General features: G+C 51.8%; 1 protein-coding gene across 1 annotated transcript in view; it reads left to right on the top strand.

Annotated features, from left to right (window-relative positions):
* The first annotated feature begins 491 nt into the window (after positions 1–491).
* STARD8 (StAR related lipid transfer domain containing 8) overlaps positions 492–6,121 on the top strand; it is a 33,556-nt gene continuing 27,926 nt past the window's right edge. Inside the window, exon 1 of the mRNA XM_022561032.2 lies at positions 492–805. The gene's annotated coding sequence lies outside the window, so the exon portion shown is untranslated. The remainder of the gene's footprint in view (positions 806–6,121) is intronic.

Raw genomic sequence — 6,121 nt, 5'->3', positions numbered from 1 at the left:
GAATTTAAACAGGCTTTCTGGTGGTACTTGCTGTCACAACTCTTGGGAGCCCTCTCCTACTATGATTAATGCAAATGCCCCAAGTTTTCCGTGCATTTCTCTGCAGAGGTAGAGTCTGGACACGGGGCAGAGAGTGGGGGAGTTGCAGAATGCTGAGGCCTGAACAAGGTGGGAATGGCAACTTCCTTCTCAAATATCTAATGTTCTCTTGGTTGCCCCAACTAATCGGAGATCTCACCAAAGTTGTGTCTTCTGAACTCCCTGTAAATTATCCTCAGCAAGCCACTGAACCTTCCCGTGCACATGGCGTAAGTATTTAAATCCCCCCCCCCCACCCGCCACGGTGCCAGTCACTTACAGAGCTCAATAGATATTAGTCTGCGTGCCCGGCCACCCGGTTCCTTCACCCTTAGTTGCTGGCCCTGGGCCTGTGCCTTGTCCCAGCCCCCCCCGCATTGGTGTGACCGGAGGAAGTGGCAGCAGCGCGGGGATTGGAAGAACTGGAAGGCAGAGCCCCGCCCACCACAATTTGGGACGCTTTCTGGGGAGTTCGGTGGGCCGGACTGCGCCCTCGTTGGTCGAAGGTCCCGTAGGTGGGCGGGGCGTCCCCGCCACCCGACTCGCCGCTGCTCCCTCCCCATCTGCGCAGAGAGTGGCAGCGGCTTGACAACAGCTAAGCAGCCGCGGCAGCTGCTCCTCTGGCTGGCACCGTTACCCCCGCCCAACCCCAGGCTCCGCGCGTGCCTCCCGCCCGCTGGCAGCTGCGTCGGGGTCTCGAACCCAAAGCGACGGACGCGGCCTCCAGGTAGGAGTTGGGGCGACGGCCAGGGGAGGTCGGGGCCGGCGGGGGACCGGGGCTCTCTCGCCTCGCCTCTCCTCGCCTCTCCTCGCCTCTCCTCGCCTCGCCTCACCTCACCTCTCCGGCGCGCTCCGGCCCCCGCTCTTAGCGGTTCGGCTGCGCGGCGTCCACGGGAGACGCGGAGGGAGCGAGCCGAGCCATTTGTGTCCCCAGGATTTGAGGCCGGTGTCGCCGAAATTGGGGGAACCCCGGAGCGCGCCAGCCGCGCTTCTCCCTAGGAAGCCTCGGGAGTGGGGTGGTGGAAGGCGGCTGTCCGCCCATTACCCCCGGGCCTGACTGGAGCCCGGAGCCGTAGCTCAGGGGCTTCGGAGACGGGCTGGAACTGGGCGAGGTGGCGGGGCTTGGGCTTTGCGGTCGGGTCACGCCGCTTTCCCTTTCCTCTCCTCCTTCCTCTGCTTTGAGCGCATTTCCAGGAAGCCCCTGGTTGGGCGGCATGGGCTTTCCCCTCGGCCACTGCCTTCCTTCTGAGAAACGCCCGGACTTTCCTGGTATTGAGGTGGCAGCGGGGATCAAGCGAAAACCTTTGGATAAAGTCGCTTCTTCCAGGGCTCAGTTTCCCCATGAAGTCCAAAATGGGTTTAGATTAGAGAACCTCTGAGCAAAGGCCTTTTAGTGGAAGTTTTTGGGATTTCCCAATTAGATAGTCTGAGGTTCTCTCCATTTCTCTTCTCCCAAACTCTTTAAAGTACTGAGTTACGACTCAGGGAACCAGGGCTCAGCCACTAATTCATGTGACCTTAGGCGAGTCATGCTACTTCTGTGGGCCACAGTGTTTTCAACTGCACCTTGGGTGGTGGGCTGGAATTCGGTATCTAAAGGGCCAGTCTCTTCCACCCTGACATCTGGTGACTTGTCCAGGCTCCTAAACTGGCAGGTAAAGGGTTGTTTCTGAGATGCTTGGGGCGACAGGAGCTTTGCAGATGGAGAGCCTTGTGATTATGCAGCTAAGCCAGCTGGAAAACTAGTGGTGTTGGGAAGGGCAAGCAGGACAGCAGCCAGACTGGTGGGGAGTTGTGGGGCCAATGCAGAGCCCTGGGCCCCAGAGGTTGGGCTGGAGGGCCCTGGCATGTCTCCATCTCACTCAGAGCACCCACGTCTGCCGACCCCGAAGGAGACGGTGATGAATCACACCCAGGGCTATTTTCAAACCCTGACTCCTACTGTGGACCTGTTCCCGCTCCCACTCTAGGGGTTGATGTCCCCACCCACCGTCTGTCTTACTGCTCTCTGAATTTTCCCTTCACTTTCATCCTCCTGGAGTAGAAGAGAGACAGTTCTTGTCGGGGGAATGAGAGGGCAGGCAGCCCAAGGGCGTAGAGAAGGTGGTGACTGCAGGTGGTTTCTGAGTGGTTGATGGAGTGAACCAAAAGAATGTGATGGGAATGATGGTTTTAGGGGTGGGGGATTCTTTCACCCTAAAGCTACAGCTACCATACCGCTGGACATTCTGGGCTGGTCCTCATTTCCAGGATTTGGCCTTTGTCCAACTATGTTCTGGATTTGGGATTTGAAATTTCTATTCCCTGGACCTCTGTAGTTAGAAAACACCACATGGATAGAGTCTGGTTTCCCCTATTTGCTTGCCTTTTCTCCACTCCGTAAGCAGTTCTTGGAGAAGTATGCTAAACCTCTCTGTGCATCTGCAGCTCCTCTCCCTGATCTGGAGAGGAGAGGGAGATGATATCTGGAGGTGTTTAGGGCAAGAAGAGGCTGAAGTTGCACTGAAGGGCTGTGTACCCTGTGTGAGTCCTGGGGGGGGGCGGGTGGCATGAGTCTTGCGGGGAAGACAGAAGACAACACTTCCTGAGTTTGTACAGAGGAGTGAAGGAAGTGACACAGAGAAGTCCAAACTTTGACACTCTCTGTCTTCTTGAGGTTTAAAAATTCCATTCTTTTTTTTTTTAACATCTTTATTGGGGTATAATTGCTTTACCATGGTGTGTTAGTTTCTGCTTTATAACAAAGTGACTCAGTTATACATATGCATATGTTCCCATATCTCTTCCCTCTTGTGTCTCCCTCCCTCCCACCCTCCCTATCCCACCCCCCCAGGTGGTCACAAAGCACCGGGCCGATGTCCCTGTGCCATGCGGCTGCTTCCCACTAGCTATCTACCTTACGTTTGTTAGTGTGTATATGTCCATGACTCTCTCTCGCCCTGTCACAGCTCACCCTTCCCCCTCCCCATATCCTCAAGTCTGTTCTCCAGTAGGTCTGTGTCTTTATTCCTGTCTTACCCCTAGGTTCTTCATGACATTTTTTTCTCTTCTTAAATTCCATATATATGTGTTAGCATACGGTATTTGTCTTTCTCTTTCTGACTTACTTCACTCTGTATGACAGACGCTGGGTCTATCCACCTCATTACAAATAGCTCAATTTCGTTTCTTTTTATGGTTCAGTAATATTCCATTGTATATATGTGCCACATCTTCTTTATCCATTCATCCGATGATGGGCGCTTAGCTTGTTTCCATCTCCGGGCTATTGTAAATAGAGCTGCAATGAACATTTTGGTACATGACTCTTTTTGAATTTTGGTTTTCTCAGGGTATATGCCCAGTAGTGGGATTGCTGTAGATTGGAGAGGGAACAGGGGACCCCTGGAGCCGGGTATAGGGATAACGGCAGCAACACAAAAGCAAGAAAGTCCCGAAGGCCTCCCTTAGAGGATCGAGCCTCTAATGGGGCTGCTGTGGCAGTGGTCAGTGCTTTTCTGCCCGGAGACTCCTGGAGCTCCCTGTTCCAGCCTTGGAAAGTTCAGGTTCAACAGATGACAGGTTTAACAAAGGCAGGCTGTGCCTCCACCTTCTTGGGGAAGGTGGGGCATGGGGTCTCTCACTGGAGGAAGGAGTTGCCTCTGGCTTGAATAGGATAAGGAGAACTTTTTTCTTGGACTCCCAGTTTGGGTAAGATGAACTGTCATGGCCCTGGGCCTTTGGAAGGCTGTTATCAGATAAAGTAAAGATAGGGGATCTGAAAGATGCAAGGGCTCTAGGATGGGATGTGTGAACTCCCCCACCCTGCAACCCTAAACAGAGGAGTTGAGCACAGGGCTGGAAACACAGTTATTGGTGTCAAGTGTTTATTACAGCTTTATTCATCTGTGACCCGGGGCCTTGGTTTATGTGTGTATATTAAGGGGGAGCGGGTCCTAGTAAATTTGAATCAGTGGACAGGAGGCACCAGTCTGGGCCCTTGTCACCAGTCTGAAGTGCTGTGTTTGTGTGTTGAGTCTCCTCTTGCCCAGCCTGCCACCTTGGGAACTTGCATGCCCACTGTTGCTGTCCCTATTTACCCGAGACCTCTCAGGGACTGCAGAACTGGAGGTTAAGTTCCTCAGGAGTCCAGCATGGTGTGGGGCCAAGAACTGAGGACTGGGAGCAGGACTCATGGAGGTTTAAATCCAGGCTCTGCTGCTCCACTCAATCTCTCAGACTCTTAGTTTTTCCCCGTTTTTTTCCACTTTACTGGATTAAACAAGAGGATCCATGGCTAAGTGCTTGGTGAACTACCAAGTGCTATATAAATTATGAGTCATTAAGTTCTTGGTACTAGGTCTTGTGGAGGACACAAAGTGTAACCCCCACCTTCAGGGAACCTACCATCTAGTAGATGGGGGTTAGTGGCATGAATGATACATGACACACTAAGTCTTTACCTCGGTGAGGGCTTTAAAAAATTATTATGGAGAATTTCGAACATACATAAAAGTAGAGATGATTAATGTAATAAGGTCCCATGTGCTCGTCACCCAACTTCAACAGTTAGCCGTTAGCCCATGGCCAATCCTTCCCTGTATATGCCTTCATCTACTTCATTCTCTTTCTTGTTATTTTGACATGAATCCCAGACACCTTTTGATTTATCTATAAATAGTCATATATATTATATATATATATATATATATATATATATATATATATATATATATGTGATAGGGACTTAAATGATAGACACTGCACCACTATCACACTTTAAAACAGTCCCTTAATATCAAATATCCTAACAGTGTTCATATTTCCAATTGTTAAGGAGGATATTTTGCCCTGGGAGGCCTGACCAGGGAGCAGTGGCTTTTGACTGAGGGGAAGGTGACTGACAGAGGCAGTGACATTTGAGCTGAACCTTGAAAGAGAGGCCCAGGAAAGGTCTGAGCTGGAGGGATTATGGAGCCCTATCCCCTTGTTTTACAGTGCCTGCTGCCATCTCTGAAGCCCTGGCTCTGGGGCTCGGGCTCCGAAGGCTGACTTGTGGAGGCTTCTTGTGGAAAGTACATGCGTGCTTTGGTTCTCAAGTAGTAAATGAGAGTTCTGACTCTCTTGCTGGCCTCCCCAGTTCCAGGGCCACCCAGGATCTTGAGGTCGGCAGGCCTGGGAGAATTCCTGGGAGGCTGCTTGCCTCCTGGCCCCTCCCCTGCCCCTGGCCCCTGAGGCCAGTTCCATTTCAGAGCAAAACAGGATGCATTCAGGATGAGCGTCTTTCCCAGCTTGTCATCTAATCACCATGACCCAGCTTGGAGCTTCCTCTCTCATTCATGATAAAAACCCTCACTGTCTCGCTTTTCCCTCCCACTCCAGTAAGGGTGTGCTGACTTCCTCCATATCCGGGCCAGCCTTCCTCCACCCCTGTGTGGAGCTGAGAGAGAGCTTCCCTCATCCAGGCCTCGCAGCCCCAGAGTCTCCTGCTCTTGGGCTGTCCTTGGGAAAGGAGTGGCTCCTTTCCAACAAGCCTGGGGTCCTGCCGCTGCTTGGTTAATGATTGAGCCACATAATAACCACTTTGGAAAGTCACCTCTAGGGATGGCCATTAACTAACTCTTTGTCCACCCCAGGCCTTAAAGGGACCCCATTTCTGAGCCCTTACCTTCCCCCAAGGGGACATTAATGAACATTCAGTCATGGGAACTTCTGGGGCCAATTAAACTTCTGCTCCTCTGTTTTCACTTGCGCAAACAGAAGTAGTCATTCACATTGCTTGAAGGACACATATGCAACTTGGGTGGTATTATAGAGAGGGGCAGGGAGTTGAGTTAATAGGGATTCAGATGGACAGTGGGGTAGGAGTTTTTTGGGGGTTTTTTAGGCATCAGAGTCATAAGGGGGTTGGGGTGTTTCCAGGAGCAGCTGACTCCCTGATCTCAATCTGAAAGTCTAAAAGAGCAAGAAGTGCCCACCCAAAGGGTTTGCCATTACTGGGTTTTGGGGTGGAGCTGTGTGTGTTTGTTTTCAGTCCACTGTAGGTCCCTTCACACCAGGTTGG

The sequence above is a fragment of the Delphinapterus leucas genome, chromosome X (assembly GCF_059928025.1).
Source record: "Delphinapterus leucas isolate spDelLeu-1000000601 "Yukka" chromosome X, BTC_Dleu_Yukka2, whole genome shotgun sequence".
Classification (NCBI taxonomy): domain Eukaryota; kingdom Metazoa; phylum Chordata; class Mammalia; order Artiodactyla; family Monodontidae; genus Delphinapterus; species Delphinapterus leucas.
Note: the sequence above shows the minus strand (reverse complement) of the source record. Positions and strands in the feature narration are given on the sequence as shown.